We start from the raw sequence: 27,607 nt of genomic DNA, 5'->3' as shown, positions 1-27,607 counted from the left end.
TTTCTTGTGCTCTCATCATGAACAGGTGAAAGCAAGAAGCAAGCAACCGTAGCTCTACATTTTATTTACTGAAGATGCCCTCTGATCGCTCCCTTGGGGCCCTCCAAACCTTCTACTGTCTATAGAGAAGGCAGTACAGTTAACCTAAATTGATTCATTCTAAACCCCTTTTCTCTAGATTCCTTTCCAAACAACCCTCCTTTGTGAATTCTCAGACCACGGTTATATAGGCTGTACAACATCGTGATTACTAGGCCATTTTGCTACCTTCTTGCAGACTCTTCATACAAGTATCCAGCAGACCCTTCGATTTCTCTCAGCTTTGGGGCTCTAAGTGAAGTTCTGAAATAATAGGAAATATCCCATTCAAACTCCTTCTACATCTGTAATTTATTTCCTTTCGTCCTCGAGATGACTCATTCACGTCTTTTCCTTTTGCTTCGTATCTTGCGCTCATTATGTTCCATTCCCTCTCAGCTGTTGACTTTGTCTCACACTTTGTTGAAAGAACAAATACCATGATAAGAAAACTAAATAGGCAAATGTAGCCATGTTCTCTGCTTTCCTTTTTGCTTCCAGGAAGAGGTCTCCCCTTTCAACTAGAGTTTATTGTGAAATTTCTGAGGTTATCAGCCTGGAGGAGAAGAGCTTTTGTAAAATTTGTCTTAGAAAACAAGAATCAGAGTGACAATAGAGGAGAGGACGACCGGGGCTGGAAACCTGGCCACCAAAGTTGGGAGGACATGACAATTTAAACACAGATCTTTAAAAATACTCTTCTATTGTAATAGGATGAAATTATGCAGTTTCATTTTATCTTTTATTTTCATAAACATTAACACAGGCATATGTTTACTGTTACCAAAAAATGCTGAGAGACTTTTATCTGTTGTTATGCCTTGAAAACAAATGACAGTAGCTCCCAACTCAACTAGTTGGAACAAAAAGGAAATTTTATTATCTTGCATATAAATCATGTTGAGAGATGGTTGAACTGTGAGCTCGCTGACATTCCTTAAGGACTCAGGTTCTTTCCATGCCCTGCCATTGTGTGGACATTGTTTTTTTTTTTTCCCTCAGACTAGCTCCCTCTTGGTGTTGAGATAGTTTTGTCAGGCCAGGCATCAAATTCAGGATAACTTTGAGAGAAAGAAGAGGCAAGTAGTCTCCCAAGAATCCTCCCTTAATATCTCATTGGACAAAACTGAGCCACGTGACATCCTCTAATTCAATCACTGGCTGGTGGCATAGAATTACCATGGGTAATGAACAGATCAATGAAACCAAGAGTTAGTTTCTTGAAAAAATAAACAAAATTGACAAACCTCTAGCCAGGCTTCTCAAAAAGAAAAGAGAGGACCCAAATAGATAAAGTCATGAATGAAAATGGAAGTATTACAACCAATCCCTCAGAAATACAAGCAATTATCAGGGAACACTATGAAAAATTATATGCCAACAAACTGGACAACCTGGAAGAAATGGACAAATTCCTAAGCACCCACACACTTCCAAAACTCAAACAGGAAGAAATAGAAAACTTGAACAGACCCATAACCAGTGAAGAAATTGAATCAGTTTTCAAAAATCTCCCAACGAGTAAGAGTCCAGGACCAGATGGCTTCCCTGGAGAATTCTACCACACATTTAAAGCAGAGATAATACCTATCCTTCATTGGACTAGTCAGGACTTACCCCTTAGTTAGAGATGGGATCACATTCCCTGAGGAGTAGAAATAGGAGTTCTGTTTGCAAGGAAAGAGGCACCTAAATGAAACCCCTCAGGCTTATAAAGCACGTAAGCATCAGTATCAAATTCCCTCTTCCCTTCCTCATTATTGCCCATTATTCAGCCAATTCATTTGTTCAGCAGATGTTTATTGAGTATATACAGTAAACCAGTCACTGTTCTAGGTCCTGGGGACACGGTGGAAAAGTTCTTCAGTTTTTACTTCTTCTAGTGGTTACTCCATATGCTAAATTATATGCTTATGATACAGTTCCTTGATGTATCAAATTTAGGCATTGCCTATTGACTTCCTGCCATGAATCATGAGGATTTAATTATTTTATCGTCTCTCCTACCTCTCTCCATATTATATAGTCCCTCCATGAATTTTCAAAGGGGATTTTTAAACCTATTTTTTTTGGTTCTTATTTAATAGACCACAGACTCTCTCTCTCTCTCACTCTCAACCTCTCTCTCAGCATTTAGCATTTATTGAATTCCTAATAGCAATTTGGCAACAGAAATATGAAATCTTGCTCATGTCTTCATTTCTTGGGAGCTTTCCAATGCCATTTTTAGTTGCTTTTAATTTTCACCCTTTGGTGCCTTGTAGGTAGCACTTGTTTTCACATTCCTTCTCTCTCAATCAAGGACATCCCAAGGGTGAAAGACTGATATTTCATTTCCTTGAGAAGCCAGCAGCTGAAGTAGATGACAGACATCTGAGGGAAGGCTCGCCCTTTAATGGACAATACATCTTAGCTTCCAAATTCATAAAATAAAGTCGTTAGTCCTCTTTCCATGATCCTCAGCCTCTTTCATCCCTCAACCTCCATTAGCTGGCTTGTCTTAAAAATACAGACAATATTAAGAATATTTACATTTTACACCCTTTCCTTGACAATGGTAATGTTTTTGATTCTAAAAAGGTGAAAATCAGCAAGTACCATATTATGACTCTGTAAATATTTTTTGCTGAAGACTCGAAGAGTGTGCTCAGATTACATGTTTTTCCTTCATGGGTCAATGTCACTACAAAATAATTATTCCAGCCCAAAATTTGACTGGATATTCTCTCTCTCTCTCTCTCTCTCTCTCTCTCTCTCTCTCTCTCTCTCATTCTCTGAAAAATAAGCCACCCATTATCTTATTTTATTACCAAGTCATACCAAGATTTTAATCACGTTGTGTAATTTATAGCTTCCCAGCAACTGATTGCAAGAATGGATTCCAGGTCAGCCAGGTTCTTGATCCCTTAGCCCTCAGGTCAGCCAGGCAGGCCCAAGGCTCAAGGCACACAGATCGGTTGGCCTTCAGGGGCATACACCCTCTTCGTTTACTTCAGTGTACTAGATATACATTATATAGTATCATTTTTGTGTGTGTGCCATGATATGAGAAAGGTCGAGAGGTACTGGAAACCTTTCAACATTTTACCCGTCCCACCCCCAAAGAGATCTCCTAGAATCTGAGGTTTACTCTATTTCTGTTCAAAGTTACCATGTCAGGACTTTCTTCCTTTCTCTGCTCTCCTGGATTCGATTTGTCATGTTCTTGGATGTCATGTTTTCTTCTTTCTGGGTTTACTCTCTCAGTTACCCAGAGTGTAAAAGACATTCTGAGACAATTTCCGATGTGTGTGTGTGTCTGTGTGTGTGTATGGTGGAGAAAGGGGGGGATAGCTTCTCACACATCACCAACAAACAATTCTCTGACACATGCTGGGTATCCTACTATTGAACTCAATTCTGATACTGTTTATCAAGAGAGAGCATCAGATCCTACAGGTTAAGGGCTCAGGCCCACAGGCCTCCCCACCAACCCCCACTGCCAACTTCAGAACTCAATTGCAAGTTCAGGTTGTCACCTGTGCTTCTGACCAAGTGGCCATAGATCAGAGTTTCCAACAACCTCCTCCTGGGATTGGATTAATTTGCTAGAACAGCTCCAAGAATGCAGAGAATCATCTCTCTTACTAGATTCCCAGATAATTATAAAAGGATACAACTCGGGAATAACTAGATAAAAGAGTTGCACAGAGAAAGGTGTGGGAGAAAGGTGTGGAGCCTCTGTGGCCTCTCCAGGTATGCCAACTTCCTCAAATCTCCACATGCTCATCAACCCAGGAGTTGTCCAAACGTCTTTTTTTTTCTTTTGCTTTCTATGGGACACTTCATTACACAATCTTGATTGATTAAATCATTGGCCATTGGCAAGTGATTTGACCTCCAGCCCCTCTTCATTCCCTGGAAAGTCAGGGGGGCGAAACTGAAAGTTATAACCCTCTAACCACATGGTTGGTTCTCCTGCCAACCATTCCCCTTCCTTAAGTGCTTTCCAGAAGTCACCTCATTTACATAAGGAGATACCTTTATCCTCTCCTCACTTAGGAAATGTCAGGGGTTTTAGAAATCTGTGCCAGAAACAAGGACAAAGACCATATATATATTTCTTATTATAAATTACAATGTCACAACATGTCTTCAAATTACTTTCTAGGAAGCATACTAGGAGGGAAGATTTCTGAATCTTCTATTTTTCAAAATACGTTTATTCTGCCTTTGCACAGGATTGATAGTTTGGCTGAATATAGTCCTCTCAGAACATTGACAACAGCCTGTTTAGTTTTCTAGCATTTAGTCGTTGATGGGACACATTGTTTTTTGGTTGTGGGGGCCTGGGTTTGAGCTGGAAGCTTCTAGGATCTTTTGTTTATTTTTGATCCTTTGAAATATCATGATGGTGCATCTGGGGGGCTGTTCCCATTCATTCAGCTGGGCACCCAAGAGGCCCATTCGGTGTGGACATCCATGTTCTTCTTTAGCTGTAGAAAATTGCTTCTGTTTCTTTGAAATTTTCCCTTGTTTTCTCTATTCAGTCTTTCTAGAACTTATATCAGATAGACATTGGGCCTCCTAGATAAATCCTTATTGTCATTTTTCTTTACTCTCATATTTTTCTTTGTTCTATATTCTTAGAAATTTTCTCAATTTACCTTCTAAACATGAGTTTTAAGACCCTAGAGCAAAGTCCTTCTTATCTGAAACTTGGGGCTGTCCAAATGTAATAGCTGGTTCCTTATCTGTTGAGCCTAAAGCAAAACCTTCTAACTGGCAAGCCCCATTCACATACTCAGAGCTTCTTCTAATTTTTTGGAGCTCCTTTTGAGCTATTTGTCAAAAGTTCCATGATATATTTTGAAAAATTATTGTTAATGACCTACAATCCAACAACAGAGTTTTGCCTTTTCAATTTTTCAAAAGCATGACTTGGAAACTACCTGGTAGGCACGTACATTTGTTACTCAGTCATTAGGGTCATTCACTTTCCCAGACCTAGACCAGTGTTTTGAATTCATTTGGTGTCTGATGGGTTTTTAACACCCTGGAGCAGTGCACCATATTAAGATGCAGTAGACTGTATGCCTCTTTTGTAAAGTGGAAGAGGGCATTTGTAAATGGGATGGCTTGACTGTAATATATTCCCAGTCTATTCAGTTTTAGGAAGGAAAATATGTGAAGGGTGAAGATCCAATCTGATTCCCTTCAAACTATTCTATCCACTGGGAAGGCTTTGTGAACTCCCAGGGATAGTGGCAGTCCAGAACACTATTGAACTATGGGAATTCAGTTCCTTTTGAGCCTTTGATTTTAAGAGCCATTGATCTTTCCTTTCTCCTAAAAAGGACACAGCAGCTTCAAAAAAATAAAAAATAAATAAAAATAACAATAAAAAACTTTAAAGAGGGTCTTGAAGTGTTTGGGGAAAAATAAATGTTAACTGAAGAAAAGAAAAAGGTCTTTGCTCAGGAAGCCTGATAGACCAGGAGGAGACTGCACGAAAGTGAACCAAATAAAATCCAATGTCCCAATATGATTAAAAATGGAAATTAGAGGTTTTCATCTTGAGAGGGCTCTTTTTGTGCAGACTGTCTTTTTGTGCCAAAACAGCAGACTGATGTCTTATCCGAAGATCTTAAAATCATAATAAATTATCATTAGGTTATAATAGTTTGGGGAAGATCGTGAATAAAGGTGGGCTGACAGATGATCGCTTTGGGACAGTGGCTTTCAATCTTTTTAAACACAGCTCACAGTAATACAATTTGTAGTTATATAATTGAAATGGGAATTCTGTCAAAAAAAAAGAAAGAAAGAAAGAAAGAAAAAGATTACCCTTACACTTAGAATGTGAGATATTCTCTGATATTTTGCCTTCTCTTCTTCATTCTTCCCATCTCTTAAAAACAGTGCTGGTCAAGAATTACCAAATTTATTTCACAACCCACTAATGAGGAATATGTGTAGTCTGGAAAACATTGCTGAAAGGTCCCCTGAGGAAAAAACCTTAGATCTTTGTATTAAATATTTTAAAACAATCTTGTAAAGAAAACCACGCTTATCTTTCACTCATCTCTGCTTAGGGGAAACCAAGCTGTTCACACTCCAAGGCCAAAACCAAAATCCTTTTGGTGGCAGCCCACCCCAGATGTAGGCAGGCATAGTGTCTAGGATAAATTTGCTTCTGGAATGCTACAGCACAACAGCAAATAAGAAAAAAAATCAGCCTAATAGAGAATCAAAGTCCTCAGAAGCCGACCTTTCAAATGATGTAAACGTTCTGTTCTGGGATGATAGAAAGTAGGGGTGGAATGGGGTTGGAGGAGGCGGGGGAGGGGGGTTGGGAAGGAGCAAGATTTAAGAGAATGGATGATGGAAGTGGAAAGTTACTGGATCTTCTTCACACAGATGATTTTCTCAATAGAGAGCTAGATTATCTATGTGTTCCACACATCTCGTAACTGATAGCTGTCCTCATCTGCCCTCTTGCTCTAAGAGGAGAAGTATGCGGAATTAAACAAAGACATCAACTTCCTAAGAATGTGCTCGTGGAGTTGGCTGGAGCCTATGAGGGTAATGAGAGAACAAACACATCATTAGGACACAATCCAAGCAGCCCGAGTAAATGAACACAACAGAAGAGGGCTGTAGGAAGACTGCTGAAGGCAAGAAATGGCTTGTAAGAGAATGCGAACATGTAAATTTTCCATCTACCTATTACTCTGAGAATACTTTGAAAGGTTCTTTTTACAGTGAGGTCAAAAAAAAAAAAAGGTAAACAAACAAAAAATCTCTGAGTTACACAATGTTATCACTTCTGAACAAAGAATTAAACAAGATGTATTACCCTGAGATGTTTCGTGATGGAAAAAACACCCAGAGTGACTAGCCGTTTGGATACTTAACAACCCCTGGGACTATGAATAGAAAACTTATTGGGAGGATTAAAAACTAAAAGAGATAAAGAAGAGCATTGTGCTACTATCCATGGGAGAACTGAAGTGGCTCTAAATGGATTCCTAAAAAGAATTTCCCAGGGGAGCTCTTAGACCACCCAAACACAAAGCCCAGTCCAAACCAATGGAGTCCGAGTTTCTGGGAATGGGATCCAGGCGTCAGCATTGTTTAAAGCTAACGAGCAGCCAGAGTTGTTCTAGACCCTTCCTACTCTCAGCGTGGCCTGTGGATCAGCAGCAGCAGTAGCCCCTGGAAACTTCTCAAACACACAGAACTTCAAGCCCTCCCCTAGGCGTACGGAATCAGAATCTGACATTTGACAAGGTCCTCAGATGATTCTTATGCAAGTTACATTTTGAAAATCACTGATTGAAAAGATGCACAGTATTAAATTCGGATGTCTGCTGCTTCCTTAATATTTAACTGTTTCTTCCTCGATGCTGATCTACATCACAGCACTTGGAACGAGCTAAGTAGCAGCACCTGCTTTGTTTTGCTGTCCCTGACTTCTCTAACTGCTCTCAGAGTTGGTGCCATAATGCCCATGACCTATAATGCCAATTCCTGTCTTGGTAATAATTATGAATATCCTTGGCCCTCCTCAAGCGGGATTTGAATGTTCCAAGGATGCTACATAGAATCCAGTGTCATTTGCTGACATCCATATCCTGGGACAAATTTTGGTATGTTAATCCTGTTTATTTATGCCTTAGATTAAGCAGCATCAGTATGAACACTAAGACCTTGCTCCTGCCCTCTGCCTCTTGTGGTTTTCTCTTTGGGGTTCTATTGCTAGTTCTAGTCAGGACCCTATTCTGAATCCAAAAAAGTGATTGTGGGGGCAGTCGGCCTTCCTTGCTTCTGGCATTTATCCTTCAAAAAGTTGGCAAGAGGGGCGCCTGGGTGGCGCAGTCGGTTAAGCGTCCGACTTCAGCCAGGTCACGATCTCGCGGTCCGTGGGTTCGAGCCCTGCGTCGGGCTCTGGGCTGATGGCTCAGAGCCTGGAGCCTGTTTCCGATTCTGTGTCTCCCTCTCTCTCTGCCCCTCCCCTGTTCATGCTCTGTCTCTCTCTGTCCCAAAAATAAATAAACGTTGAAAAAAAAAAATTAAAAAAAAAAAAAAAAGTTGGCAAGAGTCCTGAATCCATACATAGACCTAGATGATGATGCCACCCAGTTGGTTCTGTTGATATTGGCTCTCCCACACATCCAAGTTTCCTATGCTTTTTTACCTCATTTGTCTACCAAGCTACTGGAATGGACTGATAGCCATTAAAATAACTTTTAGGGTAGAATTCATCCTACATTCTACTGCAGATGACCTCTCCAGCAGCATCTCTTCAGTTCCTGGCCCTGGAACAGGACTTTATAAATTCCCTGCTCTAGTCTTCCTTTCTTTCTGGGTGTATTCGATTGTATGTGATCCATAAAACTTCACGTCTCCTGTCCAAGTGAGCTCTAACATTACTCATATTGTAGATGGTCCATGTAGAGACATCTCAAGTTCATAAGACTTGTAAGGAAACCTCAGATGACTTCTGTATATAGGGACAAAGAAGCAGAAAGTGAAAGAAGAAATGCAAAAATAACCTTTACTAAACCAGAAAAATCTCTTCCATTCTATTTTTGGTGAACCTCAGCTTATTGCTGGACATATTGTTGGATTGTCCTTGTGCAGACATATTCTGAGATCCTGGAGAAAACTAGAAGGCACTAGAAGTGGAAGCCTTAAAGGGTCATACCATGACTTGCTCCTGTAGTCATAGAGTGCATTTGGGGACATGCACAACTCTGGCTCATTGAGGTAGAGTCAACTCATTGAAGAAGAGTTTCAGTCCCTTCTGAAAGGGAAGATACGAAATTCCCCCCAAAAAGTACATAAAGATTCATGTGGCATTCAAATCATAAGAATAAGATATGTAGTTGGTTTAGAGTCAGGAGCTTTTAAACTGAACAGCTGTAACCCATTTGGGCAGTCGTGCAAAACAGAAAGTTGGCAAACCAGATAGTCTTTTCAGACATTAAACACAAGACACTTGGGGCCAAATCTTGTGATTAAGAAATCAAATGTTTTCTTTTTCTCCTTCCAACCTGTTCTCAGAGTGTGGAAAGTTATATGATTTTTCTTCTCTGACTCTCTGGTTTTGGTTATTGGGAACTGCCTGTCTCTTCAGCCACTGGAGGTCAACTCAATTCAATTCAATCCAGTCTAGTCCAATCCACTCTAATCTAATCCAATTTGGCCTCATCCACCTTTTTGGGGGGGGGGGAGACCTATAGGAACATCAAGAAGTTAAGTGCACTGGGGGCTCATACACCAGGTTGTCCACAGCTCAGCTCATAAAATATCACAGCTCTGGTGTAATACCTGTACCTCTTCGCTCCCACTTAACACCTAGAAACGTGGTTTCTAGATACTTTCCTGCATCCCGGATTCTGCTTTATAATTACCAGATTGTATACATTATTGATTTTTTCTAATCCACTCAGGCATGACCTGTTGCCTGTCCCAACTCTCTAACTGTAACCAACATAGTCGTTTTCTATCTCTTATCCTAACTCTTCCCTCGGGCATCTGCCCATACCTCTGTCTTTCATTTCAACCTTTCAGACTTTATTTTCTCCTCCCATGGCTTGACCTGGTAGAGAATGCTTCCTTTAGAAGGTTTTCCTTTCAAGTACACAAGCAGAGATATGCACGAACATCTGGGGTAAGCCTTTTGTTCAACTTCAGCCCCTAGTGAATATGAAGACAGGTCTTCTGAGCAAAAGAGAAAAAGGCAAGATTAATGAGAACAAACATCAGAGAAATGCCTTCATGTCTAGAAAACATTAAGAACCTGCTTTGGACACATTTGAACATTCGTGTGTTTTGATTCTAACCTCTTTCTATCTAGTCTAACCTGGGGTAGACCAGACTCCCAAGAGGCCTAGCAGCAGGAAGTAGGGTATTGCAATGAAAAGTAGCTGCTGGTTCCTGGCTCTCATGAGGAAAAGGGTAGAGCCAAAAGCCTCCAATCAGCAGGAAAACACCCAGAATGGTCTTACGGTGCCTTAAAATATAGGACCACTGCCCTACCAATTGGCAAACAACCATTGCCCCACCTCTTCCACCCACTTCTTGTTGCCCTGGTGGCTTGACTGCCTTCACAGGTTACTCTTGTGCCTCCAGCAACTAGAAGTCTAACATTTTGATTTGTGGGTCTTGGGCTCAATCCCTGGTTAAATATGGTAAAAACCATTTTTGGATGATCACTCTTGACTCTGGTAGGAAATGAATGCTTAGAGCGTCTTTAGGAACTACTAGGAAAGGGAATAACCTTTTAGGATTATCTTAGGAAGAGAAGTGCTTATAACTTGCCTCCTGAGTTAAATTCCTTAGGGGCTGCCCGGAGTCATCCTACTTCTTTTTCTTTACCCATTCTCCTCACTAATTCGGTACGAAACCATCTATCTGATGACCTAGTCTCACTGCTCCTCTGTTCTCCATGTCTGTCTTCATAGGCACCAGTTTAAAGTCCTTCTTTCATGTAGTGACCTCAGTCACTTTTCTGGACAGGGGATGATTGGTTCTAAATCTGATAAGCAGATTCTTCCCCAGGGTGGACTTTATACCACCATGCTGCCACATGACAATTTCTCTGCTTCCTCCACCAGGGACAATCAGCTACTAGTGAAGTTTAGCGCCTCTTGCCATCGTCCTCCTGGACAGCATCATGGTGAAAGAGAGAGGGAGTTTGGGAACCAGATGGTCCTGAGTTTGAAATCCAACTTTTCTTGACTACTTGGGTTGCTAGAGCAAATGACTGAACTTTTGTGAGGCTGTTTCGGTGTTTGTTTTATCTGCAAAAACAAAAGTAGATCTTACTTGATAGGGACGAGAATAATAATAAGTGAAATGATACTGTTGTAGTGATCCATTTATTTCCTTGGTCTACCCAGCATCTCTTTAGGGAATCACCCTCCCTATTCTTATTCTACGTGACTTGACAATAGGAATGGCCTCATTACCTAGGGGGCCAGAGTTCTGTGTATGGCTAGCCCATTAAAATCTTCCCAGAGAATCTGATGAGACAATCCCCCAAAATGTATTTTCTTTTCATTAGTGCATTTGGAATAGGCCCATGGACAAAAAGAATGATCTTTTTATGATTCTTATCCAATGTGTTGCATACTTTGGGAATAACGGTTATAATGGTGTCCTGGCACTCATAACGTGGAATTTGGGCATGCCTACGAAGCTGCAAGTTTGCAGTCTCTGATACAGGGCACTAAATTAGATTTTGATAACAATGGCAGCCATGTCAAGTCATCCATAAGTTAGCTTAAGAAAAAGTCGAACATACCGGTTCGTGTGTCGTGGAACTAGGATGGTGTGTCGAGGCAAAGGACTGGCCTTAGAGATGCCAGGAAGTCCGAGAGTGTCACCCCTGCTCTCTGAATGTCCATTTGCTTTATGATCGATCCCCACTGCAAATGAGTGACTAGATGGGGACGGACATGACCAGAGATAACTGTAAGTCTTCATAATCTCAGTTTAGCAACCCCAGGAGAAAGAGAGAACATATTTTCCTCTCAGTGTCTGTGAAGTGTCTTCCAGTGTCCTTGAAGGCCAAACCGTAAGTTCCTAAAACTCAGGTTGTTCTGATTTGAGTCATTTGATCATGGCTGGGCCAGTCTCTGAGGTATATGAATACATGCATGCGCGTGAATTTCTTGCACGGCGTAATTGGCGCATGCACTAAATCTGTATGAGGAGAGAGGCAGCCATTCCCAAAGGATAGAAGGTGCAATTACCTAAAGAATGGTGGGAAGGGAGGCTTGAGTAGACCAAAATTGAGTAGACCAATAGATGCTATTGATATGATCATCATCATCATCCCCTTCGTTCTTATATTATTTTTATTATTATTATTTGCCATCACAAGTGTAACCCTCATTACCCTTGCAGGAAGAATATACCTTACTGTGATTGGCTGTCACACCGACTTTCAGGGCATGGGGACATTCAAGAGCAAAGGGAAATGGGCTTCATAAAAGGTAGGCGTTTGGCCCCTTTGACAGTAAAAATTGAACTACCTTCTCTGGCAACAGCATATACAACTGGTATCTCCTTATTAAGAGGAAAAAACCATCATTGCTAACCGATGGCATGCATTATGATCCATCTAAAAATAGTAGGGCGAGTTGGGGTTGAAGCTTCACAAAAAAATGTTTTAGATACGCAGAAATATCACGGGCCAAGGGCTCCCGGAAACAGTGTCCTCACCTGAAAGACACTCACGTCCCATATGACACAGCCTGGTGCGCTTTGTGGCTATTTACTGAACGTGAATTCAATATAATTCTTGAACCAGGGGAGCAAAGGCAATATCTTTTAATAGCTCATATTCTATATGTCATATCTTCGGTAATAAGACGACAGAAGGGATATTTCTGGCTGCGGTTGGTTAGTATTAATCCATGTACATTAGAAGACATACAAAATATCCCTATTTGTCCATTTTCTGCAGCAATGTTTCTTTGACTTTATTGCGTAATTGGCTTTCTTAAAAATAAAAAATAAAATAGTCACTCGGTAAAATACATCAACGTTGACATGACAACCAGTTCTCCTAGTATATTGTGGATTTGGAAATTCAATAAATGCAGATGTATACTTAGGCAAATTCACAAAGACACATCATAGAATTTCTACTTTATATAAATTAGAAAATGATTTGGAGCTTTTATGGCTCTTGGTGATAAACTGTATTAAGTCAGCTTTTGAAAAACTAGATTTTTGTTCTTCTAAATTGTATGCATTCGGGCCTTCATCATTTCATGTTAACATGTTATCCTTCTTACCAGACGCCTAGTACTTAGTAACATTCATCGTCCCTACTTTAAAGATCTAATTTTTTCAAACCAGAGAAAGAACTGTAACACTGCCAGAATTATGTTCTGAATTTTATAAACAGAGAAGACAGATAATGCCCATTGGGCATCCTTCCTGTCTGTCTTTGACAGGTCTATCTTTGATTCTACCTCGTGGTAGGAGCACTAGATTTAGCAAAGAAAAATATACAATGTTCAGTTAAATTTGAATTTCAGATAAACAACACAATGTTTTAAAATTATTTATTTTTGAGAGAAAGAGAGAGAGCGAGGGAGAGGGGTAGAGAGAGAGGGAGAGAGACAATCTCAAGCAGGTTCCATGCTGTCAGGACAGAGCCTGACACAGGGCTCTGTCTCACAAACCATGAGATCATGACCGGAGCCCAAACCAAGAGTCACACGCCTAAGTGCTGAGCCACCCAGGTGCCCCACAAAATTTTTTTTAGTCTAAGTACGTCCCACGCAGTAATTGGGTCAGACCTTTGCAGAAAACTATTCGTTGGTATCTGGAATTCAAATTTAACTGGACATCTTATATGCTTACTTGACTCAGACCCAGCCTTTAAGGGAGGAAAATCCTTCCCAGCAGTCCCTTGAATTTACATACCACATCACACAGTTGACCTTCTCCAAGAATGTCTTCTTTCTCCTGTATCTCTCCAAAGTCGTACTCTGCAGAATTTCTGCCCAAACTTGCTTTCCCTCTCCCAGCTCCTCCCAACCCCTCTACCTGCCCCAGTTATGTGCCGTTCTCTCATCTGTTCCGGGCGTCTGCCATGTCCATCCTCACACACATCCCAGAAGCTCTGGAGGAAGGAGGAAGTAAGAGGAGGAAATTCTGTGGGTACAGGTTTAAATTAACACACCCTCACCCTTTATACACACATCAAACGCTACTACGAATGAAATGCGTGTAATGATTCTATTGACTAGGAAGTAGGATGAAATTTAAACTCTTTTTTTTCAACTCTCCTTCCAACACTAAGATGGTCTGACTTTCTTCAAATATACCCCCCTCGACATCGTTTGCAATTATGTTGTCCTTCAATGTCTTAGGTGATGACTTCTCGCTTAAAATATGAAAGCAGAAAGCTCTCCTGCTTCTTTTTCACTAGCAAGGTCATACCAGAAACCCAGAAATTATTCCACGCAGGCAGATTTCCACATTCTGCCCTCCCTCTGGATAAATTGAGCCTGTCTACAGTAATTTCTCTGCGTTTCTGTACCCACGCACTTATTACAGCTGCCATAGTCCAGCAATATTTTCCCCCACTCATCATCATAACAGCTTATAAGTATTTGATGGGATTAAACAGAGCCAACCCAATTCTGTCATTCCGGCAACCAAATTCATGAGTCCAGGCATCAGTATATAGTGATAACAATATCCAGAAGCCCAGTCTGGCTGGCTGTCATCTGTACGTTGTGTGGGTGGGTCAGCCTAGTTTTTAGTTTTAAGTTTTGGAGGCAGATAGACACCCTATGTAGCAAAGCAGATGAACTATGATATTAGTAGTTGAATTCCTTTGCTCAAACCTGCCCCTGACTTTTTTTTTTTTTTCAATTTTGTACAGTCAGGTGCAGGCTTGAAACTGGCTGTTTACCTTTTCATTTGCCCCGAATAAACGTTTGTTTACTTAATGTTCCTAGCATTAAAATGCCCACACTGTACCCACACCACAACAAGGAAAGGGAGGCTGGAAAACATTTGTTGGGATGGATGATAACAGCAATAATGATAATAATTTACTATTAGCAGTAGTATATCCCATATTTTAAATGATTACCCTGTAATTTTTAAAAAATTGTACAGGGGCTCCTGGAGAGCTCAGTCAGGAGAGCGTGTGACTCTCGATCTTGGGGTCGTAAGTTCAAGTCCCACATTGGGGGTAGAGATCACTTCAAATAAAATCCTTTTTTTTAAATGTTCATTTATTTATTTTGAGAGAGAGAGAGAGAGAGAGAGCGCGAGCATGAGCAGGGGAGGGACAAAGTGAGAGGGAGAGACTGATGTGGGGCTCAAACTCATGAACTGTGAGATCATGACCTGAGCTGAAATCAGGAGTCAGGCAGTTAACCAACTGAGCCACCCAGGCGCCCCATTCAGACAAAATCTTTAAAAAAAAAAAAACCAAAAACAATTGTACAGAGGAAAAATTTTAAATATGATTTTTTTTCCAACGTTTATTTATTTTTGGGACGGAGAGAGACAGAGCATGAACAGGCGAGGGGCAGAGAGAGAGGGAGACACAGAATCGGAAACAGGCTCCAGGCTCCGAGCCATCAGCCCAGAGCCCGACGCGGGGCTCGAACTCACGGACCGCGAGATCGTGACCTGGCTGAAGTCGGACGCTTAACCGACTGCGCCACCCAGGCGCCCCTAAATATGGTTTTTAAAAATATTGAACTTCTAACGGCTAGACTATATCCATTTGAAGAATAAAAAAAATATATATTGACTGTAATTGAAAGTAGAGAGTTACCTGCTCCTTTCTATGCAATTTCTCATTTTGTGAATTATGTGGCTCTAACTCTGTAAATGAAATACGTAGCATCTACAGAGTAGAAAAGCATACAGTTGAAAAATTGTTAATTTAGCCAAATGATATTTAAAACCACAGGATAGCACCGGGGCACCTGGATGTCTCAGTTCGTTGGGCAGCCAGCTTCGGCTCAGGTCATGATCTTGCAGTCGGTGAGTTTGAGCCCCGCATCAGGCTCTGTGGTGACAGCTCGGAACCTGGAGCCTGCTTCGGATTCTGGGTCTCTCTCTCTCTCTCTCTCTCTCTCTCTGCTCCTCTCCCACTCGTGCTCTGTCTCACTCTGTCTCTCAAAAATAAATGTTAAAAAAAAATAAAAATGAAAAACAGGATAGCATCAAAAAATGAATTCATTTTATTTCATGAGCCTCTTCCACATTCTCAATCAACTGTTTCCCTGAAATAGTTTCGTAGTTTAATAGATTTATCATAATTGGTTCTTCCTATGGCGAAAAATGACCTCGTAGGCTGGAATATATATTTGCCTGATTCAAAGATATTTGACTATGATTATTTCATCTTTCTGAAGTATTCTAGAAGATTAACATGATAGAAAACTGAGCTATATATGGACTATATTGATGAGGCTCACGCCCATTTGAAAAGAATGTTAAGCCCAAAATTTAAAAAGCCAGACCCAAAGTAAAATGCGCACATCGATTACAACTACATAAAAGTAATAGACACAGGAACAAAGAATACAAATGGATCTGGAGGGTAATAATCTAATGTTCGTTAGGAGCGTGTGTATGTGTATCAAGTTTGGTTTACAATAATTTTAAAAAGAAAACAATTCTAGGAGGAAAAGAACCAAGACAACACTTATTTTAAAATGAAGTTCTGTACTATAAAAAACATGCATATGTAGCCAGAAAAATTTATTATTAGGGACGTATTCGGGATCTCGTGGTTTTATTCTTTATTATTTAAAGCAACAGCATAAGATTAATATTTTAAATATTTGCTTAGAAACAAAACACCAGTGGCCTCCAGGATACCATGTGCCAATTTTCCCCTCTGAACCATTTTTACAGACAACTTACAACCTCCCTAAATTATAGGTTTACGCCGATAAATAAGGGGTTGTTGGATAATAAGGAAGCTGACAAATCTTTAATAGTACTAGTTATTGCTGCTGTAATTTATGCATAGATACTGATTCTAATTAAGTAATAGCAGAGGTTGCCTTTGAATTTATGAGGCTATAATCGGCTCCCTCGTGCTCAATAAATGCCACAGCTCCAGTCTGTGGTGTTAATTTCACACTACAGTGGGAACTATGGTTGTTGCCAAATATACCCATAAGTCACAGGCAATTTGGATTATTACTATAGTGTGTGCTGCATCGAGAAAGGAACTGGTTCCTAATCGCTTTTTAAAGTCATTATTGACCGTTTGTGTATGATAAGCCTTCTGACATTGATGAGGCGTGGTGCGGTAACTCGTCTTCTCCTCGAAATCATTTCCAGACAAAATCAAGACGCTGAATCCTCTGGAAAAATAGTAGTCTGGGAGGGTCCCCCTTCCTCAGCTCCCTGGCTGTTTCTGGGACACGAGAGCGGGAAACTTGGGACTTTGCCTGCAAACTCGCCCACGTGCGCGTGTGGTGTTCCCCAAAGGAACGCACCTGACGTGGGGTCGTTTCCCTTTGCGAATTTCACCAGTTAACGGGATGGGGTTTTCTAAATGCCACCAGCATGCCGACCAAACTGCGCGCCGTTCTCTTCGCATTTCCTGAAGCTGGGTGCGAACTGGAGCGTTCTCACTGCGAGGTTTAATGCTAGGATTACTTTCCTCCAAATGTCACCAAAAAAAGATGAAACCTGAACATCACAGCTCGTATAAACACTGTGTCTCCTTCCTCCTGTTACCTTCTCCCTTCTGGTTCGGAAGAGTTATTTCCCGGCGGTTGGATCTTAAGAAATTCCACCCGGGGTCACCTTATATTCCACACCCGATTCTTAAACCCACAACACCGGAGCGGCTCCTTGCGGTCCAGCAGTGAATGCGCCCAAACACTGGCTAGTGACGGGTAGGGTCTTTTTGTGCCTGAGCGCGGGCTGCGTTAACCCCAGGGACAGCATGCTCTCTGACTGGTCGCAGTGAGCACAGATTTCGGTTTTGGGTACGTGGGCATCCTTTCCTAAGGGACCCACGAGGCTCCAGTGCAGTCAACAGCATGATAGGAGAACGATGTTTTCTTCTCGAGGGGCGAGCACCGAAGGCAGATGGCTCCCCACGTGATGGTGTTTTCGGCCTGCCAAAATCAAGGTGCCAAGACAGGAGTCGAGGTGCCAAAACTAGTCGAGGAGTTTTACTGCCTCACTGTATCCTTCCAAATAAAATGACATCAAATATCAGATATTTCCTGTACTGCTTTCCATTATTTGCCGAGAGAGGATTCTTCAAACATCTGAAAGATCCTGAATCCTGGCAGAAAGGTGGTTTCTTTATATGTGTGTGTGTGTGTGTGTGTGTGTGTGTGTGTGTGTGTGCGCGCATATATATATTAATTTTTATATAATTATATAATTAATATATGTATTAATTTTTAAATTTTTATTCATTCTGAAAGGGAGAGCATGAGTGGGGAAGGGGCAGAAAGAGAGGGAGACTCAGAATCTAAAGCAGCCTCTGGGCTCTGAGCTATCAGCACAGAGCCTGACATGGGGCTCGAACTCATGAACCGCGAGATCATGACCTGAGCCGAAGTTGGACGCTTAACTGACTGAGCCCCCCAGGTGCCCCAGAAAGGTGGTTTCTGAAACCAATAGGCAATGCACTATGGAGATAATAGATATTATAAAAAATGCGTGCGTGTGTGTGTGTGTGTGTGCTGACCTTGCTTCATTTAATTTGTGACACAGAAGGACAAGTCTCTTGCTAGTATTGTACAGGTACACATAACGAAAGATCAGGCCGGCAGCTTTAAGAACAAAAAGGCTTTAGGAAGAAAATTTAGAGTCGTCGTGCACTCTCCTCATTCAGGGCGGGTGAGCGGCCTAGCTTTCTGGAAGGAAGATGGAGACCTATAATGAATCTGGCTTAGCAACTGAAACAGTGTCACTGTCTATGTGGGGTGGCCGTGGAGGTGCACACTCAGTCCCTCCTGGGGAGCACCTCCTGGGAGGAGCATTGTGAGCTGACAGCTTCTGCGGCCAGACTTCTGGATCCATCGTGGCCTTCGCGCCAAGGCCATGGTCTTCCCAGACGCTCTCAGCCAGCGAGCGTGGTAGGCACAACTAGAGAAGGGCCTGATTCTAGGACTTCTCTGAAGGGCAGCAGGTGCTCGTGGACTCCTCAGCCTGACCATGACCTTTACAGGGCCACACTGTGGTCCGTGGCTCATCCTGATCAATCCCCCTTCCTTCCCTCTCTCCCTTCGCGGTTGACAGACCTATAACACCACCTGAAGTCTCTCTTTCTCCTCCTGCTGTCTTGTCCTTTACCATCCATGTCTTCAGACATGGCCAAATGCCTATTGAGAGGCCAGATCTCCCCCAGATGAGGACTCCTGGGAGAAGGTGAGAAAGCCTCCCTGTGGTGAGCAAGGTACTTGCTCCTCTGGGCTCCTGTGGCACTTAGTTTCATTAAAGCACTTTTATGACATTTGTCATCGTTCAGCTATCAGGCTCCCTGATTGTCATCGTTCAGCTATCAGGCTCCCACTCTTTGCAAGGTCCTCCAAAGGAACTGTGGTTTTCATATTGACTCTACTTCGCCACCCCCCTTTTGGATCTGGGTAAAAGGTGCTCATGTAAGTGTTGACTCAGGGAAGAGAGGGAGAGAGGCGAGGAGAGAGGGTTGGAGAGGGAGGGAGGACACAGACAAGCGGGAGAGAGTGACTCCGGGCTCCATTTTCCCTCTGCTGACCAGAGAGGCTTGCAATAGGCTTGTACCTTTGAGCCTGGTCGTGCTGAGTTCATCGCTCCCCACCTTAGCTCTCCTGCATTCTTTCTTTCTATATTATTTGTTTGTTGAGAAACCGTTCACTTATTACAGTCCGAGTGTCGAAATCCTCTTCGGTTTTTGGATCCCCTCATGGCCTCCTCTGCCCACGTGGAGGCCGTTTGCAGGCAGCTGCTGGCAGCTTGTGGTCCGTCCCCAGGAGTTGACAAGAGTTAGCCATCAATAATGTGATCTCACACACCAGGGCACTGCACCAGAGGGTGAGCACTTCTTGTTTTGGAGTAACGGAAAAAAAAAAAAATATATATATATTATGAATAACACTTGATCCCCAAATGGAAAGGTAGATAAGATAGCAACGCAGTCCATGGACATGGATGACGGCATAGTCCACATGAGTGGCCAAAGAGCTAGAATGCCAGGCTTTCCCTTGCTCTGTTCTTCCGAGGGAGAGGAGCGGCGTTCCAAGGACGTCAGCAGGCCCTTGTGTTATATTTCTCGAACAATAAAATAGGCCTCGGAGATTTGGAAAGGGATGCATTTGCTTATTACAATTATTTAAAACTCAGACTCCCAGGAATGAGAACGATGCTGGTAAGCATAGCAAAATTACACCAGTGCCTGTTTTGGCTCCTCTCACTCCCACAGCCTGCATTCTTGTGAATTGCAAAAGGGAGCAGACGTAGCCAGAGGCAAAGGGACTCTCTGCCCAGGCCTGGGTCACTTAACCCCCACGTGAAATCGTTCCTCTAAATCTGCTTCTAAATCTGATCCCCAGATAGAGGTTTGCCGAGCTTAAAACACTTTTTTTTTTTTTAACTTCCAGAGTTCTTCGTCTTTCAGATTATTCATAGTCCACATTAACAGCTAAAATTATCCTGTGCCATACCTCTTTGACACAAGGGAACGTTTTGTCACTGTCACCCAGATTGGAATTTTATGGAATCCTAAATTCGTAAGGGCCAACTAAATTATTAAGTTCAGTAGCTCCCGAATTTTGGTGAATAAAACATCCACTGAGGGAGCTTGTTAAAAATTCAGATTCCGATGAGGCCCAGGAATTTGAAATTTCGGGGATGAGTTATACCTCCCGTTTGGTAACATTCAGTCCTCTGAGGCGTACCGTGTGATGAATATCAGTGATCATTTACCAGCGCGTAACCTCTACTGCAATCACAACGTACAACCGTTGCGTTACCCCACAACGTTTCTCCGCGCCCCTTTGCAATCTGTCTCCTTCTCCCTCCCTTACCTATAGCCCCCGCTCGCCTAGCAGTCTGTTTTCTTTCCTGTAATTCTCCCTCCTGCGGGATCCCCTGTAAATGTAGTCACGCAGCCTGTAGCCTTTTGTGTTTAACTGTCCTCCTTTAGTACGATGTTTTTGCGATCGCAATTTAAATAGAAATTCTGGGTAATTCTGTGCAGGGAGTTCATGGCCACAGTTTGAGAAGCACTAATCTGGTCCACACTTCTTGCTTCATAGATGAGGAAACAGAGGTGCAAATGTCCATGGCTTTGCCTGAAGTGAGATATTCCTGAGAAATCGTTAGACGTTATGGCCTTGGAGAGGCTTCCTTGGATCATTTAGTTTTCCTCTGCCTTCCTAGGAGGAGAGATTGCATCCCTGAGAAAGCACAGGAATAATCACATCCTAAAATAGTCACCTTAGTTTGGATTCATTTGACCAGTGATAGGAGGTCCAATCCATGAATACCCTTTCGATTTTCTTCTGGGTTACAAGAATTATTGCCAGGACTTCCCTGAGATCCAAAGCGTGAATTTCCTTTCCATTTTCTTCTGGAATACAGGAAATTATTTCCAGGTCTTTCCTTGAATTAAGAAATATTTGGGGCGCCTGGGTGGCGCAGTCGGTTAAGCGTCCGACTTCAGCCAGGTCACGATCTCGCGGTCCGCGAGTTCGAGCCCCGCGTCGGGCTCTGGGCTGATGGCTCAGAGCCTGGAGCCTGTTTCCGTTTCTGTGCCTCCCTCTCTCTCTGCCCCTCCCTCGTTCATGCTCTGTCTCTCTCTGTCCCAAAAATAAATAAACGTTGAAAAAAATTTTTTAAAAAAAAGAAATATTTACTGAGAGACAGAGTATGATTCAGCAACAAAATAACTCTTCAACATTCTTGAGAATAGCATATTTGCTTTGGTGCATAGAAATAGACTTCTTTCTCATCCGCCCACTCTCGTGCCTCCAGGTTGGAAACCTGTTGTGTTGAAGGCTAGTTTTCTGGCTCCCAGGCCCCTTTGAGGATATGATAAAAGCTATCGAGCCTCCAGGGGGAAGGAGATCGAAGGACCTGCCGACAAGTGATGTGGCAGCTAAGCAGAGGATCCAGGATCGGGCAAACCGTAGCCAGAGAGCAGACTGGGAAGGTGCTTGCAGGACGAGGGACAGCTCCAGGGGATGTTCTGAGAGTGTCGAAGCTCTGTAAGGGTGTCCTTGTTGACTGAGTCCTTTGATCTTGGGGATTCTAGATTCTACCTCATCAGAACTATGCTCTGGCCTAATTTCATACCAGAGGAAACCAAATTTCTGGGAAGACAAAAATTTGCCAATAGCCAGTACCTAGTTTAGCCGTGCGGCCGGTCCCGAGCTCAGGACTTTGTCCCACCTGTACTCTGTCACCCGTCCTATGCTGCCTCCACTGTTTCTCTAGAACTGAATGTGGGAGAGCGATGTTGGGTAGCACAGCAGCTAGTGATCGTTTGAACGCAGGAGAAAAGTCTTCGAAGCCCTTATCCTCTGATCATTTATCCACAGGACCAGTTTAAAGGGCCAATGATAGTTTACGAGGCTATTTCCCTTTTGTGTTGCTTTTCTAAAAATTGGAAGTGCAACCAGTGCCATAAAAATAGAATGAGTTAATCTTCCTTCAAAAGTAGTAAAAGAAAGGGGAAACAACCGGAATATATCCTTAAAAGTAAGCAGACAATTCTAAAGATAATACTCCTCATTTTCATTTACGACTTTATTTTGCTTGTCTTCAGTCCTCTAGAGTGGGCATTTATAATTTATTGATCCCGGACCAGAGTGCTCAGTCTTTGTCTTGACGAGACCTGTGATCTCCTGTCACACCCCCTGGGTTGGAGGCAAGACGGATGATCTTGTAATGGCTTGTAGAAAGACTACATTCTTTCCTCTACTTTGAGTTCCTTTCCTTCTCTTTTCACTTACAAAGCTCTAAATCAGTTTTCAAAATTTAACTCTGGCATCAGCTCCCATGACTGCCTAAGCATGGTGTATATAGCTTCATTAAAACACATACCTTATTTGATATGTCCTTTGCAAATATCTTCCCATTCTGTCAGCTGCCCTTTAGTTTGTTGCTTGTTTGCTTTGCCGTGCAGAAACTTTTTATCTTGATGAGGTCCCAGTGGTTCGTTTTTGCTTTTATTTCCCTTGCCTCTGGAGACATCTCGAGTAAGAAGTTGCTGTGGCCAAGGTCAAAGAGGTTGCTGCCTGTTTTCTCCTCTAGGATTTTGATGGCTTCCTGTCTCACATTTAGGTCTTTCGTCCATTTCGAGTTTGTTTTTGGTATGGTGTAAGAAGGTAGTCTAGTTTCATTCCTTTGCGTGTTGCTGTCCAATTCTCCCAGCACCATTTGCTGAAGAGCCTTTTTTTCACGGGATACTATTTCCTGCTTTGTCAAAGATTAGTTGGCTATATATTTGTGGAATTGGAGAAACTCAAGAGATGAACATAGGGCAAAGGAAGGAAAAGTAAAAAAAAAAAAAAAAACAGAGTGGGAGGCAAACCATAAGAGACTCTAAAATACAGAAAACAAACTGAGGGTTGCTGGAGGGGTGAGGGGTGGGGGGATGGGTTCAATGGGTGATGGAGTTTAAGGAGGGTACTTTTTGGGATGAACACTGGATGTCGTATGTAAGAGATGAATCATTGGGTTCTACTCCTGGAGCCAAGACTACAATGTATGTAAACTAACTTGAATTTAAATTAAAAAAAAAATAGTAAATGACAACAACAAAAACACACACCTTATTGTGTTATCATATTGGTTTTCCTGTATGTCTCCTTATTAGACTGTGGGACTATCTTGTTCATCTTTGTGTTCCCAGAACCTACGGAAGTGCCCAGCAAGCTATTGATACTCAGTACCCCAGACCAGGGAATGGATGAATTCTCCCTCCCATTCTTTCTTGTCACTGGTTTTACCAACCTCTAGTTCACTTTTCTACATTCACTGATTTTGGCATCTCGTATCTTTTCTTCCCTTCACATCCTGAGATACTTCCTAGAGCTGATCCATCCACCCTCCTTGACATGAAGTCCAATGGAGTTCTCATTCTAATTCTGCCTGATGAATTCATTCCCGTGACTCAAGAATGGTTGTTCATTTTGCCAAAATGTCTCCCTTCCAAAACAGCAAATTCCAATATGCTATTCTATGATCTCAGTTTCATATCCTTCCACATTTATTCTTTCATTCCCACTAAACCAGATTTCAGTTATGTTAGGAACTCCAGTCCCTTTCTCTCTCTCTCTCTGTCTCTCTCTCTCTCTCAATCTTTTTTGCCTGTCCTTAAATATGATTCCTTCTTCACCATGTCCAAAACTATTATTGGTCACTTCATTACCTACCTACATCCTTACCTCTTTTTACCTTCTAATCCTATCCCAGAAATCTTCAGTCTAAACTTTATAATGTAACTGTATTTCTCTCCTATTGGGGCCATTGAATGTTGTTCAAGAAAATAACATAGCCTTGCAAAAATTATTGCCAGTATAAGTGTTTGGTATCCAATGTGCCTTCAATGCTACTCAAAAATTCTTGCTCTTAAGGAGCTCTTGACTTTAAAAAAAAAATTAATGTTTATTTTTAAGAGAGAGAGAGAGAGACAGAGTGTAAGCAGGGGAGGGGCAGAGAGAAAGGGAGACACAGAATCTGAAGCAGGCTCCAGTCTCTGAGCTGTCAACACAGAGCCCAAAGTGGGGCTCGAACTCACAAACCATGAGATCATGACTTGAGCAGAATTCGGACACTTAACTGACTGAGCTACCCAGCGGTCCCAGGAGCTATTGACTTTTAAAGACTTACCATTATGTTAACTTCCTATTTCAGACATATTATATATTACATTTAATCCCAGAACTTCTTGGCCTTACCTTTCTCGTGGGCCCTCAGCCATGAGTTTTGCCCTGGATGGCACTGCAAAGACCTGCTTTATATGGACTCTTTCCAAGTAATCCTTCATCTGCCATCTTCACGTGGGCAGAGTAACCCACGCCCCACCCTGGGGCCTCTTTGGAGAACTGCTAGGCATCCAGATATTCACAAACCAGTAGTGCAGGGGAGTTCACACACTCTGGGGCAAAACTGACCAATGGAGATAGGGGCTACTGGAAAAACTCGTATCTCTTCATTCTCGTTGCTTCCCTGGGCTGTCCTGCAATGTTTAGCACGACCTTCTGCAGATGGACCTTTGGTGTCCCATAATCAGTTGCACTTGATAACAAGCAGTAGCCATCTCAGTAATGTGCCTTCTCATACTTGCTCTTACCCCATCTCTGTCTCTCCTCCCTTTTCCCTCCCTCCCACATCCTTGGAGCTAACTGTGCCACCACCATCCCCCCCCCCCCCCCCCCCACCACAGTGTTAGAAAAGAAGCTTTTGCCCTAGGCTCTGTTGGCTGGATAATCTGGCAAGAATGCTTTCTATGCCTAATTACTTTCACTCTCAAAAGAAAACTTGCTTTTTTTGTCATAGAGTAGAGGATACTAGGTGTGAAATTTTTCATCTTTTTTTATACATATAAACTTAATTATCTATTCCCATATTTGTCTCCAGCCTCAGAGAAAAGGTACCATTTCTCTAATAGAACTCTAATTTCTTTCTCTGTGCTTTAGACCCTGTCCTCTCTCTTCCTCCAAGATTGAGATGTCACCCTTTCGTTAGAATTTCCTTCTTTCTTTCATTTCACAGGCTCCTTTTCTAGAGATCCTTCTTTATATGTTCTCTCCTTATCACTTACATGGAACCATCCAAGCAAAGGGCTCCAAACATTTCATCATTATCAATTCAAATGGACAGCTTTCAATATTGATTTTCCTCAGATTCTTTTTTTCTAATTTAATCTGTTTTAATTATTTTATTTTTAAGTCTTTTATTTTATTTCAAGTTAGTTAAAATATAGTATAATATTAGTTTCAGGTGTACAATATAGTGATTCAACATTTCCATATATAACCTGGCGCCCATCACAAGTGTCCTCCTTAATCCCCATCACGTATTTCCCCCATCCCCTACCCACCTCCCTTCTGGTGACTATCAGTTTGTTTTCTATAGTTTACAGTCTGTTTTTTGGTTTGTCTCTGTCTCTTGTTTTCCCTTTGTTCATGTGTTTTGTTTCTTAAATTCCACATATGAGTGAAATCATATGGTGTTTGTCTTTCTCTGATTGACTTATTTTGCTTAGCATGATACTCTCTAGTTCCACCTATGTCGTTGCAAATGGCAAGATTTTATTCTCTTTGTGGCTGAGCAATATTCCATTTTATATTCATTCATGAATATATATTCATTCATATATATGTGTATATATAATCTCACATCTTCTTCATCAGTCAGTGGACACTTGGGCTGCTTCCATATCTTGGCTATTCTAAATAATGCTGCTATAAACATAGGGTACATGTATCTTATGTGTATTTACCTATTTGGGTAAATACCTAGTAGTGTGATTGCTTGATCGTAGGGCAGTTCTATTTTTAACTTTTTGAGGAAATTCTACACCGTTTACCACAGTGGCTGCACCAGGTTGCATTCCCACTAATAGTGCATGCGTGTTCCTTTTCCTCCACATCCTCAGCAACATATGTCGTTTCTTATGTTGTTGATTTTAGCCATTCCTACAGTAGTGAGGTGATATTGCATTGTAGTCTTGATTTGCATTTCCCTGATGATGAGTGATGTTGAGCATCTTTTTCTGTGTCTGTTCGCCATCTGGGTGTCTTCTTTGGAGAAATGTCTGTTCATGTCTTCTGCCCATTTTTAAGTTGGAGTATTTGTTTTGGGGGTGTTAAGTTTAATAAGTGTTTTATATATTTTGGATACTAAACCTTTATTGGACATGTCATTTGCAAATATCTTCTCCCATTCTGTAGGTTGCCTTTTAGCTCTGTTGATTGTTTCCTTTGCTGTGCAGAAGCTTTTCGTTTTGATGTTGTCCCAATAGTTTATTTTTGCTTTTGTTTCCCTGGCTTCAGGGGATCTATCTAGAAAAAAGTTGCTACACCCTCAGATTCTTAATACTTTGAGACACTCTTTTATTCCTTAAACTCTTTCCAGAATACTACTCTCCTAAATCCCAAACCTGACATCTGGTTGTTCATTGTCAGATACCTTTTCTGGCATCTTCTCCTCTGACTACCTTCAAAGCAGATTTGTGAACGATTTCATCATCCTTTCCTCCCCCATCCCTCATTGTCATTCACTTTACAGACGTTTCCTCTGGAATCACATGCACTGCCATGATTCTAACTAATATCCATATTTTGATGATTCTCAACTCTTTTCCTAATCCAAATGTGTGTGTCAAGTACCAGGACCGCACTTCCAACAGCGTGATGGATGTCTTCATCTGTCAGACCAGCTCAACATGGCAAAGTTCTCATGTATGTATTGTATTCCTTCTACCCACAGTGCTGTTCTCTGCCAGATCCATATATCAAAATCCCTCTTACCCTTCAAAACCTACTTTAATATCATCTTCTTCGAAACTTGCCTAATCCCTTCAGGTAGATTTCATCACTCTGTCTTTTGGCTCCACTCTGGTGAATTTCTTCCAACAAACACTTCTTGATAATTGACTCTATGTCAAGCCCCAGAGAAAGAGAAATGAAAGCAGCTCACACACCAGCAGAGAAGTCACTGCAGAGGTACAAGTTCCTCTAGTAAAGGACACACACAAGAGAATCTGATAAGGCTTTGGTTTTCAAAGTGTGATTTGTGGACTCCTGGGGGTTCCCCGAGACTCTCTCAGGGGGTCCACAGGAGAAAAACTACTTCCATAATAATGTTAGGACAGTATTTGCTTATATACTTTGATATTTGCACTGATGAAGCAATAGTGGATACATTTCATGGTGCCTTACAATGAACCAAGAGGGCAGCACTAAACTACTAGTTGTTGGATTCTTCCCTTCACCCACTTACTATAAAAGAAAAGGCCAATTTCATTTGAGAAGGTCCTTTTTGAATCAGTAAAAATAATTAATTTTATTTATTTATT

At 41.8% G+C, this 27,607-nt stretch overlaps 1 long non-coding RNA gene across 1 annotated transcript in view; it reads left to right on the top strand.

Moving 5' to 3' along the window:
- LOC121013612 (uncharacterized) overlaps nucleotides 1–17,802 on the top strand; it is a 37,301-nt gene extending 19,499 nt beyond the window's left edge. Inside the window, exons 3-4 of the long non-coding RNA XR_005782805.1 lie at nucleotides 11,977–12,065; nucleotides 16,912–17,802. This is a non-coding gene — a long non-coding RNA (uncharacterized LOC121013612). The remainder of the gene's footprint in view (nucleotides 1–11,976; nucleotides 12,066–16,911) is intronic.
- The last annotated feature ends 9,805 nt before the right edge of the window (nucleotides 17,803–27,607 follow it).

Source organism: Herpailurus yagouaroundi, unplaced genomic scaffold (genome assembly GCF_014898765.1).
Source record: "Herpailurus yagouaroundi ecotype Mexico unplaced genomic scaffold, PumYag 199, whole genome shotgun sequence".
Lineage (NCBI taxonomy): Eukaryota > Metazoa > Chordata > Mammalia > Carnivora > Felidae > Herpailurus > Herpailurus yagouaroundi.
The sequence above is the reverse complement of the archived record's forward strand: the minus strand, read 5'-3'. Positions and strand labels throughout refer to the sequence as shown.